At 39.8% G+C, this 16,452-nt stretch overlaps 1 pseudogene; it reads left to right on the forward strand.

Annotated features, from left to right (window-relative positions):
- Nucleotides 1–2,012: 2,012 nt before the first annotated feature.
- Nucleotides 2,013–3,403, forward strand: LOC147442168 (uncharacterized; annotated as a pseudogene).
- The last annotated feature ends 13,049 nt before the right edge of the window (nucleotides 3,404–16,452 follow it).

Here is a 16,452-nt window from a genome sequence, read left to right on the forward strand (position 1 = left end):
TGCATCCACTTCAAATGCGGAATGTATAATCACTATTTATCAAAATCTTGATGGAGTGTTTGATCCGTAGATAATCCTCTTCCAATACCATCGATACAATTTCTCTTCAAATTAGATGCATTACTAGATGAACCTACTTTGAAGGATGTCGTACTTTGCACTTCACTCTGGAAACAAGGATTAGGGGGATTGTGCTCTTTATTCTGAGTGCACATTGAATCCCTCTTCTCATTTGTAGCATGTTCTTCTTCATCCATTGGATCTGCTCTTCCCAAAGTACAATAGCTTTTGCTTACCCCTAGTTTACTTTTTCTATCAAGGATAGGTTTTCATACATAATATGGAAATCTTTCATTTATGTCTCGTGGAGGCATGGTACAAGGCCTGACATTGTTTGGCATTTTGGAAAAATTCTCTTTGATCCTTGTAGCATTGCTATTGAGCACATGGTGACAAAACTTGCACTTCAAGTAAGATGCACTTGTTCCTGGCACTCTTTCATGCACATATATCCACTCATGAACATTGACCACAAACCATGTTGGACAAAAGAGATTTGTAAAAAATAGACAATTATAGTTTGTGAGTTGATTCTTTTATTAATCACACGTAAAGTATATGATTTTTTAATGGGAAAACTATAAAAATATACCTCCAATTTGCGAAAATTCCCAAAATACCCTCAAATTTCCAAAATTCTCAAAGCACTCGCAATATTTTGTCAAATTCCCAAAATGCCCTTCAATTTTTTCCAAAATTCCCAAAGGACCCATGGTCGTGAGATTAAATTTCTTGAAAGACAAAAAAATTTGTAGCTTTGCATCAGAAGACTAATACACTATCAATACAAGATGCTAAAATTAGTATTTGGGTATGTCACATAGGCTTTGGAGATGAATTTCTTCATTATTTTTAGACATAATTGCCCTTTTTGCAAGTTAATTTGTGACAAACTACATGCTAAGCACTCAAAAATGCATCTAAATTGTAAAAAAGGAATAAAGATTAGAAAATCTTGAACAATCCAACCAAAATAGATGCAAGGGTATTTTGGTAATTTTTGAAATTTGAGGGGTATTTTGGGAATTTCCACAAATTAGAGGGGTATTTTGGTAGTTTTTTTGTTTAATTGATTGTGTCAAAAATTGAAAGTACATAGTCAATTATTAACAACAGCTTTCTGTTGTACGTATACAACCAAAAAGAGAATATAATTCATTGTCTAGGCCTTTGGAATAATATTAATTTTGCATACTTTACACCTTCAAATGATAAGAATCGTACCCTAAACAATATTTCATCCCATCATACCATCCCAAAATGTGATCATAATACTCTAACTAACCACGATGGTTACCAATGATCAATTTTGGATTATAGCTACATTATCGTGATTGTTTACAAATCACATTGGTAAAAACAATCTGTATAACTAATCATTGCATAGCTTCCTAGAAGTGTGAGGAACTACTCTAACACAACAAGGTGATGATATCATTGTCATTGAAGCATTTTAAAGGGTACAAGATCAACATCAAGTACGACCAAAAACCTTTAATTAGAAATGTTGCCAGAAGTGTGAGCTACTGCTCTAACACAACAAGGTGATAACATTACCGTAGTTGAAGCACTTCTAACGTACCATACAAGATAAGCATCAATTGCGATCAAAAATCCCCAATTAAAAACTTGGTCGAACATTGCCATGTGTGAGTATATCACTCTAACACAAGGACTCATAGAAATTTATCATTCCTAAATCTTATTCTAAGTGAAGCAACTGATTATCTCTAGTGCAAGTAAACACTTTTACTCTAGCACAAAGGTAAATAATAACTATTTATAATAAGAACACATCTTCAAGGGTGCGTATATACTCCAACACAATGATAGTGTTTACACACCTAATCTTCTCCTCTTTAAGTTTGAAAAAACTCCAACAGAAAGAGCACAATTCTGATTTTGGAAACTATTCAAAAACATGGTCATGTATATTGGTCGACCAGTACATAATGACGACATTAATGCTGAAGACGACCGCTAGAGATGATCCAGCCTCCTCTTGGGAAGGAAAGGTAGCATTTAGGATCATGCGAGGGCAATTAGGATGCTTACCAACACCGCCGCTTCCAGAAGGTCTAATGGATCCTGCTAATTCGTATCCTTCTACAGCGTCTTCCGACAAGTTGGCCGGCCTTGCACAACCATCTGCATTGCACCGTGATGATGTTCAGAGACATATAAGCTCTTCTCATGTGATCTAAAAAGAAAGGCAAGGATCATGCAGATCACAGATCAAAGGAATATTGATGCCGACGATGATATAATTAGAGAGCCTTGTTCCTCTCTTCTTCAATACGAGAAGAAAAGGAAAATCATCTCTTCTTATAGAGATAACTAGGAACATATAAGAGATGATACTCACCTACAAATTATGAAGCAGACGCATCCAGATCATCACACCCAATGGCATAAATGGAAAAGTGCAAAGCGTCAACGAAAGGAAGATATTATCGGCGCAGTGCATCAGGATTATAATCGACAATATATTGCTCATGGAGGCTCGAAGTCGATAGAGATTGAACCTGTTGCATCCCATAAGCCTCACAATCAGATTATCACAAGGCTAGCTAACCATAGTAGTATAAGTACTCCCAACAATAGGCTGATGAAATGTGAAGAAAAAGACCATATAATTAATGCATTCAAGAATCTGTAGGAGCCACAGATGCAAGCACATCTCAAAGATGTTCCAAAGGGACGCATCGTCCTCTTTAGCAAGGTGCTCACACGCAGACAAGTCACAAAATAGGCTTATGCTTCGGAAAGACCATCAAGGAGTTCTATTTGAGATGTGGGGAAGACCAACTCCCAAAAACCCATACATTGACATTGACATGGTCGATGAAGATGACCCAAACATGGCATCCCCATCAAGTTCAAGTTTAGCTATTGAGAGTCCAGTGGGGGTTATATCTTCAATGGGACATCATGGGGAATCTACTGCAAAAGGAGGAGCATGAAAGAGGGAGACACAATCATTGTCACTCGGGTCGTGGAAGGTAGCTCGGACTTCGACACCATTTTCATCAGGCATTGTCCCCGAAGTTGGGCTTTAATCGAGAGTGGTTCTGTAGAAGAACCCACGGAAGCCAAAAGAGGTCATTCGGATGCAGATACTGCCATCGTGGTCGACAACCTTGATACTAGCGTTCGAGGTAAGTCTACATCAATGGGACAGAGATATGGAGAAGCTTATTCTGCAGAAGGTGTTATATTACAAGGAACGATAGAGAGCTCATGTGATGTTATCAACGGCAATGCACCAAAGGATACAAATGACATGTTGCAAGATGAGCTTCTCCACCATAGCTTCCGATGTGAGATCTCAAACTTTGCTTAGAAACCTGATTTGTTCAGCATATGTAAATTACGTATATTGAAAATCTCAAATTTTCCAAGATATTGTTATATATTCCAAGCTGCTCTAGTGTGCCATGATTTTTTCAAAGGGAACGGTTGGATTAAATCACACTCATGAAGTAAATTACCATTGAATATGCTCCAATGGAAGAGCGAGGAGTGTGCCACCTCCCCACCATACCTATGATTTTCCCTTTTGTTTGGGCATAAGCATACAAGCATTGGATGCATTGATCATGATTTCCTTAACCCGTAACTTTTTTGTTGTTACAAAAATATGCTAACTTCTAATGTTTCATTCTTGCAATATTTTAACAATTGATAACTTTGTATAAGCTTCGGGATCTATTTTTTATACGAAGTACAAGTACATATCTACCTTAATGAGGGAACTCGAACATGCCTTTCCAAGTTTTCTCTGTCAGTGTTGAAGGGTTATTATATGCTTTTTCTCCAGTGTTTGTCATGAACATTAATTTCTAGCCTTCTAAAAGTATTTTTCATCTTAACTCGGTGAATTAAGTTTGAAAAAAAATAAAAGAGAGAAATAAAAGAGAGCAAGTGAAGTTGAGTTAAGTGTTTTTATACTAGCTCACTCATAAGCTTGGGACCAAAGGAGAGGTCTATAAAAGAGAGAGGTAACACTACAAGAGGAATTTGTAACTAGGGACACCTGAAAATTTTATGGGCGTCGCTTAAGCAATGCCTAATAATTTGCCTCAAAAAATTAATATAATTGTTTCTAGGTGTGTTGTTTATAGCGTCGCTAAAAATTGGAAGGCGAGGTATAAAGGATGGTGTCGCTTAAGCAACGCTAAAAACTTAAAAAAAAAATCCCCAAATTTACTCGAGGGAGTCATTTTCACTCCCGTGGCAACCGATCTCACAAAGAGCCCCCCAACACCATTGCCTCAGAGTGACCCCGATCCCCACAAAAAAGCGGCCTCCACCCCATCTTGATCTCACAGAGACCCCCATCCCATCTAGTGCTATATGACATAACTGGCATATCTAGGCTTCTGCTGATACTCTCCTAAATTTGTCAGTCTGAATCTCTAGCTGATATAACCCATAGTACTTAAATGGGGTTATGAGCATTTGGTGGGTTTCCTGGCTCTGTAAACCATATCCTCTTTTGCTTCATATCACGGTGGCTCCCCACTCACGGGTCTATGCTACAATGCACTCTAAGGGCTCGGGCTCTCTCTCTCTCTCTCTCTTCCCCCCCTCTCTCTGTATAAGGAGGCGCTGCTGTATCTTGTACCTCTTGATGCTGGGCCTGCCATACTGCTATGGAGGAATGTGGCCACTAGCTCCAAACCCTAGAAAAGGTGAGCTTCCATGCTCACTTAGAATTGGTACTATGTGCTTATGTGGTGTGCCTATGTGCTAGAAGTCTGAGTACCCCAACGTCCAACGACTCCATGGTTATAGACTCCTTGATTAAGATCCTAGATGACAATGCCAACAGTATACCCCCAGGATTCCGGATGAATCCTTTACCTTTTGAGAAGGCAAGCCATTTGCTTTTGCTAACACATTATGTGGTGCTACTTGGTTTATATGTATTTACGTTTTTGTTTCTGATTTGCAGGATGATGATACTAACTACCACATGGATTTGATCGCCGGGCTTGCAAATATGCGGGCCAGAAACTACTGGATTCCAGAGGTTGACAAATTGAAAGCCAGAGGTTGACAAATTGAAAGCCAAGTTCATCGCAGGGCGTATTATTCCTGCTATTGCCACAACCACTGCTCTGGCAACTGGCTTAGTATGTCACTTCAAGAATTGCTGGATTGGTTTCAAGCCAAGGGTTTGACGGCATACAGCATATCGTGTGGGCAGAGTCTTCTTTACAACAACATTTTCCCTAAGCATCGTGAAAGGCTTGATAAAAAGGTGCTGGACCTTGCAAAGGATATAGCAGCTAAACTGGAAATTTTTCCATCGCGAAGGCAGTTTGACATAGTTGTTGCTTGTGAAGATGATGATGGCAACGACATTGATGTACCTCTCGTCTCAATATGCCTCTAAATTATTTACAGATAGCCTGGGCCTTTGCAACATAGTAACATTCGCAACCTTTGATTTTTCGATTTGATCATCTCTAAATCCTATAATCTTCTCCAATAGAGGAGTCATTATTCAAGGCCGTACGTATAGGTGCTTGAGTGGTTTGCTCACTCTTGCAATTGACAAGTCAGGCTTTTTCCAACATCAAGAAGCATTACATGGGTTTGAAGACAGCTGAGATTCGAATATGCTGTTTACATTCAGTAGACATAAATCTCATTTATTTGCATTGGTTTTCGCAGGGCTTAGTGCAAAAGGTAGGTAATAAGCCTGTGTGTTTTGAAGGTAACAAAGAGGGGATGGGAGAGACAGATTATGCAGGTATGAGAAGCGGCCCTTTTGAGGCTGATATTGAACATTTTTTTACAAAAAAGTTTAAATTTACTATTATATAAGCCTGTGTGTTTTGAAGGTAACAAAGAGGGGGTGGGAGAGACAGATTATGCAGGTGTGGGACTATGTATGTATGTATCTATATGTATGTATGTAAGTATATATGTAAGTATATATATGTATGTATATATATGTTTGTATATATGTATGTATATATACATCTTTATTTTGCAAAGGATCTAATGAAAATTGTTCGAACAGCATGGTGTCTTTTGAGCTTTTGTTTTGGTAGTGTGGCAAACTGATGGAAGCTTTTGGGACTTGACTGTAAACAGGAAAAGTGTGCTTGCTAAGGTAAAAGTCGAAACACATCTTGTATCAGTAAAGACAATAGTGAATCGTGTGATGACTTCATTTGTTTATAAAAGCGTAAAAAAAGAAGTTGGTTTTTTTGCCTTTTATCCGAGCTGCGTAAGAAGAGCCCGAAGCCAATTGCAAGGAACAGTGAAGCGGTCTTTTTTTCTAGGTGCGGGTAGTCCGCATTCTTACAGACATGTCTATTTTACTAAGTCTTTCTCTGAGACAACGCTTAGATCGTTATGCCTTTCGTGTGGGTTGGAACTTACCCAACGATAATTTCAAGTCAGATATTAACGACTTCCCTTCTGAGATGTCTACTGACCACTCTTTAAGTCTTTCACGGCACTGCTTAGCAACCTTTGCGTTACCTATTACTAGGTCATCGTTGGGGGTTGCATAGTCGGTATCACGGATCATGTTAAGGTGTTTGTTCTTTTGCCTTAACAAATCTATTGACTCCATTACCTGAGAGGGCCAATAGTGGGCTTATAGTTTAATTGGTTGAAACGTACCGCTCATAACGGTAATATTGTAGGTTCAAGTCCTACTAATCCTATTTACTTGCCATATTTAACTTGCCAGTCTTTTGCTACATCCTTGGCCTACACGGGCTTGTGCTCATGTAGTTCTGATCTTTTACTTCATTGAAGAAAGATTAATGTAGAAACTCTGCAAGGCTCCAATATCAAGATGCGAGTTCTTGTTATCTTCTCTCACAAATGCTTGTATTCTTATCTCATGGGCACAAAACGCTGAGTCTTGTGCTTGGATTGATGGTTCCGTTTGTTCTCGTCTTTTGATTGATGGTAGCCTTGGGCCCGGATGCCGTATCCCTAACATAGTAGAATTATCACCATTTTTGGCTTGGCCAGTCTCTTATCCGCTCGGACAGTTGTGATGTTAGTAGGTGCAATGTTTTTTTTTTTGGACTTGGAAAATCTGGTTTCTGTTCTATAAAGATGAAACATTGGTTTTGCTTGATGTAATGAACGTAGATGACTGAACTCTATGTTGACTTTTGAATGCAGTTTTCTCGTCCAAGCTTCAGGAATGGTAACCAATATTCATCATAGGCATCTTTACGACCTTTCCTTGGCCGTTTTCCTGTAGAGTGATTTACGGCAGTGTAGGCAGGCGTTGAAGTGGTGCGGAATCTATCTGTCATTATTGTTTTAAGAGTATCAATTTGACTCACTTAAGAAGGGTTGACTCATAAGCCACTTTAGTGGCTAAAAGTAACTCTTATGTAAATTATTGCTCTCATGAACCATAGAAAATGTTAGCAAAACCTTTTAAGGATTTGTGCTCAAGGCGTGCAGGGAATTGAAAAAAGTTACAAATAGATATTTTGATATAAACTTAGGATTTTTCAAGGGCCATTATTAAGGTAAAATTAAACAAAATTTTCTCAAAAGCTTTGATATTTGTCACAAAATGATGATGAGGCAATGTCTAGTCAAACAAATCCGAAAGAAACTTATGAGTTGTTCCAACTTGAGCCAGCCTGATGGGGCCCAAGGGACACAAGAACCCTACAAGTAAAGCAAGGACCGAAGAATGGTGAAACGTGTTGATGTGGCAGGGTTGTATGGATGTTTGCAATTTTTGCTGGTTGCTAATGTGGCACTGTATGGAATTTCGTGATATGTGTTGACAGCTTTTGGGGCACTGGTTTTGACCAGACGCTTTTGAAACTTGAAGCTTTTCATGTATTGCTTTTGGGGCTCTGCTTTTTGGGGCATCCCTTGTAAGAAAAAAAGAGCCCTTAGGGCCTCACTCTAAAGAGCATCTATACGCAGAGTTTGAGAGCAAGGTCCCTTGGGAGTTGTACTTCGATAAAGAAGTATCGAAAGGAATACCTTTAGGCCAGAACTACGTCGAGCCGTCTCTCTCTCTCTCTCTCTCTCTCTCTCTCTCTCTCTCTCTCTCTTAAAGTTCACTGATTTTGAAGTTTCTTAGTGTGTGCACATGCTTTGACCGGTGGAAAATCAGAGAATCTACATCGACTGGTATTCTAGTTCTTGCGCACATGTGTTCGCGATTGCCTACAGACCTCCCTGCCATCGGGTCAAAACCAACGCACATGCAACCGCAACGAGCCTGTGATGATCGATGGAGTCTTTTCAACGTGCTATTCAACCCCGCATACTCTTTAGATCCTGTCCACCGCCTCACAATCGAAGCAAGCGGCAAGGAAAGGGCTTGGACTTCCCGTTTAAAGCGGCAGCTGCACGATGGAGAAGAAATGAGCTACAGTCTAGTTTAGTGGTGGACCTAGGGAGAATTGACACCGGCTGTCGCTCCATTTCTAGTGCATGTGTGCACCCTATCTATTCATGTGTTGGTATTGACTTCTCGCTTGGAGCATCCAAGCTGCTACAATGCTATCAGAGCTCTGCATGTCTTCCTCGCTTTGTCTTACAGGGAAGCCATAAACAACCCCATATTACACATGGGTTCTCGCGGAAAATTTGACAGAGATAACACCTCTGGTGGGTAGGGAAAGAAAAGCTAAAATCTGATGTGGGAACTAAACAAAAGAATGAAGATTTGGGGCAAATTTTTGGCAAAGAAGTTTGTTAGAGCGGAGTACAAGTGTCAATTGCAGGTTGACACGTGTGTGAAAAGATTGATCCAGTACTCCAGAGACCTGAGATTTGCGAAACACCTAAAGAATTACCCAATTGATGAGATTTACTTGAGATGGCGCCAGGCCATTGATTCTCTTATCAGTCATGAGGAAAGCTGAAAGGACAGACGAGTGTATAAAAGCGAAACTTGTACTTGGAGAAAGAGCTGGACATAACTCTTGAAAAGAAGATGAACGAGAGAACCATGAGAAGATAAGCGAGAGATTTTCACAACAACAGACAAGTGCGAAAGAAAAGGAAAGCGAAAGCAGGAATGGTACCAGACATTGTGGGGACTGTCGACCCTGGTCAGATGAATGAAAATAGCAAACTTTGCAGAGCATGGGCCGAAGTGCGAGAGCAGGAAACCCTTATCTTCTTTGATGGAGAAGCCAAGGCCAACTTCAACCGAATTGGCGGCTTGATTTGGAATTATGCCCAAGGAAATGGGCCCACCGGTCGAGGCTGTTCTAGTGGCACGCGGACGGCATGTTGCCATTACACCTGCCATTGGAAAACTATGTTTGCATTGTTAGGGGTATTTCGGGCACGAGGACTTTTTCATGCCTTTGGAAGGGTGTGACGTCCTCCTAGCAATCCTTTGATTCCACAAGGACAGTGCCATAGTCGATTATAGGGCAAGGAAAGCCATCTTGAAGAATGAGAAGGGCAAAGAGGTTGTACTTGATGTAAAACTGAAAGGAGAGTTCGTCTTTACTGTCTTCACAACCCATCACAGTTTAAGCGCGAAGAAGCAACTTTTGAAAAAAAAGACGAGGTTGGCTAACATCCTGTCACAGTTCTATTTCTAGATAGTCCATGTTCAGGGACATAAAAATTTAGTGGCAGATGCGTTGTCTAGAAAGCCCTTGGTTATGGCTATTTTCGTGATACACCATCGAAGCTTCGAGGATATGGTAGATCGGTATGCAACCGATCCTAATTTTGTAGCTATTTTTCACAGGATAACGAGTGGAGAGACATATGCAGGCTATTCCATATATGGGACGACTATTTGATACGAAAAATGATTTTGTGTGTTACACAGGCTTTGAAGGACTCAAAGGTTTGTACAAAGTGCCAGTGTGAACCTCTTTCTCGCCACCGCGGCGTTACTTTTATTGCCGGGGCTCAAAAAATATGTGGACGAGTTTGTTCGTAGTTGCTCAATAAACATGCCCACTTCATTTCCTTAAAGAAGACAGTTCAGCCCGATCATTTGGCGAAAGTATTTCTCAGAGGTTTTTTGATTACATGGCATGCCCAAGTCCATTACTTTGGACAAAGATCTACGCTTTATTGGCTTGTTTTGGAGAGCAATCTGGGAGAATTTGGCACGCGGTTGCAATTATCGTTCTCATTTTACTTGCAGACAGATGGGCAACTTGAGATAGCCAATTCAATGGTTTTGGATTTGTTAAAGTCTTATATTTCGGATCAAAATACTTAATGGAAAAAGTACTTGCCCTTGGTGGGGTTTGCCTAGTTCATTCTTTGATGGGGAAGTCACCATTTGAGGTAATTGACTACTACCAGAGGTTTTGGAATACTTATTTACCAAAGAGACCAGATTGAGCAGTTTTTCTTTAGTTTCCAAAAGAGATTTCAGACTTTTGTCGGAACTAGAACTCTGACTCCATTCAGAGACTTATGGGACATGCTAAGGAACGATTCAAAATACATGCCTACTCATTGACTTATCTTATGAACATGATAATATCCACCTCAACAAGGCATGAGTCCGCCAGAATGAAGAGAATGAATCACGTGAACCGAATGACAGCTCATCATAGGATTCTGGAAAAATCAGATGGTAGACTATCTGAAGGTTCCAACGAACTAAAATAATGAGATGCAAGTTCATCAAAGGATTCCAAAGAAAGGGATCAGATGATAGTGCATCTATGATGTGAGTTAAATGTGCCAATGGATAGGGGAAGCTAGCGAAGCTACCCACATGTGCTAGGGCACAAGGAAAGAAAGGAAAAGGGAATGATCTGGTAGATCAAAAAATTCCTCCGACCCAAGATAAGACTTTTGAAGCGGATTAGTATACGAGAGATTTGAACATTTCTTTTGCCAAGGTTCGCGAGGCTCTTGAGAAGTCTCAAGCACGGCATAAGAAGGCAACCAACAAGAATCGACGCAACTTGTAGCTGAAGGAAGATGATTTGGTGCTCTTATGGTTTGAGAAGGCACGCCTAAGAAATGAAAGGGAAATGAGCGGATTTTTCCAAAGCTAAATGCAACACTATGGCCCTTTCTAGATTAAAGAGAAGATACATAATGTATCCTTCAGTCTGAAGTTGCTACATACTTGGAAGATTCACAATGCTTTTCATGTGAGTCTATTGAAATCAAGGGTGAAGTGCCAATCAACAGAGAGCATGAGGAGCAACCCGAAGTGGAAGAGAGCGAGGAGATTCTTGTTCTAGAATACTGGCTCACGAGGAAAGGGAAGAGAGAGGTAAAGTGAATGATGTTTCTTAGTCAAGAACTATCTGACATTGGATGCGAAGTGAATGGAGGAGGAAAACCTAGAATATACTCCTCATATATTGGAACTTTACCTTGAGATTTTTGTTCTAGCTTCGTCTATTCCGAGAGATCCCTTGAATCGGCAGGGTTGAATTTGGTGCAGATGGGACTGCACAAGAGGGGAGTCACTTTGCTCCTTTGTCACATGTCATCCAGATGGAATAAAGTCTCTCCTGTAACAGTCTTGGACACTCCAAGAGACAAATCAATAGAAACACACAAACAAAAACTTCAAAGTCACTGAACTTTAGAGAGAGAGAGAGAGAGAGAGAGAGAGAGAGAGAGAGAGAGAGAGAGAGAGAGAGAGAGAGAGTGTCGACACGGCCCAACGTAGTTCTGTGCCGAAAGGTATTGGCCTGAAAGTCTGGCGCCCCTTCGGTATTTCTTTATCATTAATCATTGCAAAGTACAACTCGCGAGGGACCTCTGCTCTTAGACTCTGCGTCCAGATACTCTACAGGGTGAGACCCCAAGGGCTCTTTTATTCTTACAAGGGATGCCCCAAAAAGCAGAGCCCCAAAAGCAATACATGAAAAGCTTCAAGTTTCAAAAGCATTTTGTCCAAAACTGACACCCCAAAAGCTGCTAGCGCATATCATGGAATTTTCTACAGTGCCACATCAGCAACCAACGAAAATTGCAAAGACATCCGTACAGCCCAGCCCTCCCCCCTCCCCCCCCCCCCCCCCCCTCCACACACACACACACTCTCTCATACATATATTTAATATTCGTGTAACACCCATGCAATAATGGCATGTACACCAAAAAACACATATAAACAAAGTGTCGTATAGACAATAGAACTATGTTTTTTTTGAATAAGGATATGAGGGTTGTGGGTCTAATAGGCCAAAAAAATGTCTACTTTCTTACTATCACAAAACGTTTTTGTGGGTCTATATGTCTAAAAACGATGAAATGCAAAGGATACTTGAAAAAAAATTGGAACATGAAAATGTATCAGAAGGAAGTCACGAGTCATTGCCAGTTGATGTCGTTCATCTTCATCTTCAATATCAAAGAGCATTCTAAACAGGTTTAAGAAAGGATAGCACTCTCACATGCATCCATGTAAAAAGAGATGAGTTTTCAATATGTTTAATAGGTATCATTGTGCCAATAAGAAACTTAAGTTACCATTGCGCCTTGATGTGTGTGTTGTTTATATAATTATATCACTTATTCACAAAAGAACAATTTCTCATGTTCAAAAGACGCATGACTCCTTATCTCAAGACAGTAAGTAAAAAACTTATTTTGTATTTCAATATTTTGTACTTCAAAGTAAGAATGGAAAGTGCATTCTAGTTTTCATATATATCAAGGCGAGTGCTAGATGATGTGGAATCTGTCTGTGATCAGATTCCTACACACAATCATTTTTTTTTGTTGACATGATCGATTTTAGGATGTACCAATTTCACTTTCATTCAAAAAGGATTTAACTTAATTGAAAACATGTGAAAAAACATGTACTAGAATAGTGGTTCAATAAGCCTTGAAACTACTGTCGGAGTAAAATATTTGTAGAAGCATTGCTTAATACTATCTCAAAAGCCTTAAAACTCCAATTAGAGTGCAATGTTCATACAAACATTGTTCAATATTGGCTCAGAATGCCTTAAAACTCCTATTGGATTACAAAGCCTTGTAACACAACATACCCACACACCCACACACATCTTACATTCATTGACTCGGAAGTCGTACATGAGGAGTAAAACCACTAAATTTTCTCATTAGTATCATGGATATACAAATGATTCCCATACATACATACATACTGAATCTTCTCATGATAGTTCTAACAAGACTATTGACACACACTATGTGATGCAAAACTATGTTGTATTAGCAAACACGAAGTCTGCCAACAATATCACGTCCTTGGACAATGTATGAAAAGATGATTGGTGTACTTCTTTGAATGTGGTGACTTGGACAAGGATGCTATACATAGACTGGCTATGCTAGAAATGCAAAATCTATTACATCTTTTTTTAGCTTTCATGGTCTATCCATAAGGCCTACATTGAAAATGATTGCTATTTTTTATCTTGAAAATGTAATCTTTTCGCAAGATTTCTAATCATAATACATTTTTTTATTGCTCCAATGAAGTTGGTATCTTGACTATAAAGTATTTAAAGTTATGCAAAAAAATCCCCTAATCTATGGAACTAATTGTAGCTCAATATATGATGATTCACAGTTAATAACCCGTCGTGTCCTCTAGGATTCTGATGTAACGTATCCCATTTAAGAGCACACTTCCATTGTTACTTGAAGAGAACTTAATATTTTCTATACAAAGGAAGGGATAGCTGCTATAGTCACCAAGAAATTTTGTGAGCATGAACTGGATGAACATAATTCACAAAATGAACTTTGGACGGCTCAATAAAAAAGTGATACCCTTCAAATACATAATGTGTGAATGATTCCCTAATGTAGACCCCAAAGGGGAGCTGGCACACGTTGAGTAGCCGTAAAAATTATGGCACTTAAAACCATATGCTTGGGATTTAATGCACTAATTGCATGCATTCTAAAATGATATTGTAGATATATAGAGCCTAGCGAAAAGAAACTTTGCGCACACTCAAAAGCTCACCTTCCTTGCATTAGTACCATCATTGCCATGCGCTAATAAAACCTAACCTACTCTCTCTCTCTCTCTCTCTCTCTCTCTCTCTCTCTCTCTCTCGACCACACACACGAGAAAACTATTGCTTTATCAACCGAGACTACATTCTTGGTGTCCACCACATGTATAATTAGCTGGGAGTTCCTTTGTCCACATTCTATATGCATTTTTCTTGACATACCAATGACCTCTCAAACCCGCGAATTCTTCTTGCAATGGAAACCACTTTGAACAATTAGGTAGGCTGTAATGCCTATTGTGGTATTTGGATAGTTTTGTTCAATTATTTTGGAAAAAATTGGTGTAAAATTGTTGGAAATAGGGTTGTAAGAAAACACACAAAACTTGGAGAAGACGAAGAAGCTCAACGCACATAACAGGGAGTAGTATAACTTAGTGTGCAATGGAAAGATAAGTTAGCCCAATAGTGATGGGCGTATATACAATGCAAGGGGGAAAAAAACTCCTAGTGAGGGAGCTAGGCATTGGAGCGAGCTCAACGAAGTAACTTTTTTTTTTTTGAGGGCCGCTCTCCCTACCTCCCCTTCCTCTTCTTGTCGCCCATGCGCTTCGTCCTCTTCCCTTGCTCCTCCTTCTCCAACATCCTCCCTCTCGTCCACCTCCTCTCTCTATCTACTCCTCTAACCCCTCTTTATTCCTCCATCTCCTCCTCTAGCAACCGTTGTCCCTTCCTTAAGGTCCTCCTCTTTTTCCACTTTCTACTTCCTCTACTTTTGTAATTTTAATTGGAGGAAATCGAGGGGCGGTGTGGTGGGGGGCAGAGAGAGAGAGAGAGAGAGAGAGAGAGAGAGAGAGAGAGAGAGAGAGAGAGAGAGAGAGAGAGAGAGAGAGAGAGAGAAGAGGGGGGGGGGGGGGGGTGGGGGGAGCCATTGAAAAAAAAAAAAACGAGGCACTATATAGCGATATTGATAGTGCCTCTTCTTTTATGAGAGGGAGGGAGAGAGAGAGAGAGAGAGAGAGAGAGAGAGAGAGAGAGAGAGAGAGAGAGAGAGAGAGAGAGAGAGAGAGAGAGAGAGAGAGAGAGAGAGTAATCCCTCCTGCTAAGAGTCTCTCCCTAACATAGTGATAATGCCCCTCAATGTGCTTTGTGCGAGCTTGAAAAATTGGGTTCCTCACAACTGCCAATGCACTCTGACTATCTGTGTAGATGATGTTGGTAGTGTTCTGTCCAACACCCAAATTGGCCATAATGCGTCTGAGCCATACACACTCAACCATAGCAACTGCCAATGCGCTCTTTCAGTGTAGATGATGTTGGTAGTATTCTGTCCAACACCCAAACTGGCCATAATGCGTATGAGCCATACACACTCAATCATAGCTATGAAGACTTCCCTAGATACTCAGTCTCACAATTGGAAGCTGCCATAGTAGGTTTCTTCTTGCGTAACCATGATAATTCATGAACTTCCAAGCATGAAACAAAAACCACTTGTGGACACTCGTGTGTTGAAACAATCACCCCAATTTGAGTCCAAAAAAGCATGTAAAACATGATCCCCCATTGGGATAAAAGAACTCAAGATGCAAAGTGCCACTCAAGTAGAAAAATATTTCTCTTGATAGTCTGCCAGTGTTTAGACCCTGGGCTATGAATAATTTTGTTGACTTGTGAGACTGCAAGCTGAATATTAGGCCTCGTGTTGCATACATGAATAAGGCATCCAATATTTCATTTTGAAAGTAGCATTCAAATCAGACTTAAATTCAACAATATGTTTCTCATTAGGTCCAGTGATCAACAAATCATCCACATATAGAACAACGATGAGAAATACATCACTCTCATGTTTTACATATGAAATGCTTTTTGTTGGACTGTTACAAAAGCCTTGTTTAGCCAAATGAGTATCAGCTTTCTCATACCAAACATGAGGAGATTTCTTCAACCCATACAAAGATTCTTACATTTGCACATTTTATCTTCTTGTCCTTTTATGACAAAACTGCGATGCTGTGTTACATAGACTTCCTCAAATATGTCACCATTCAAGAAAGTAGTAACAATATCTGATTGATGTACATCCCATTCAAAATGAGCTATCAATGCACATAGAAAGTGCACAATAGTGATACGACAAGTGGGAGTGAAAGTCTCTTCATAATCTATGCTAACATGTGTCCTATGAAAGCTTTGATGAGAATGAGCAAGCTAGAGGTATGCCAAAATGGCTAGTACATACTTTGCATAATAGTAAATTGGATTCACCTTTGTCCAGTCGTACTCATTTAAGTTCTTGCCTTGCAAATTATGCATCAGATTATGCTTTAGTTGTTTTTAGCTTATTTGATATTGAAGAACCTCTATCTTTTGATGAAGCACAGAATTCTAAAAAATGGGATGGTTACCATGCAATAAGAATATGATGCACTTATAAAAAAAAATGACACATGTAGTTTATGTGACTTGCCTCCTAGAA

This window comes from Adiantum capillus-veneris, chromosome 14, assembly GCF_014529385.1.
Source record: "Adiantum capillus-veneris isolate H3 chromosome 14, ASM1452938v2, whole genome shotgun sequence".
NCBI lineage: Eukaryota > Viridiplantae > Streptophyta > Polypodiopsida > Polypodiales > Pteridaceae > Adiantum > Adiantum capillus-veneris.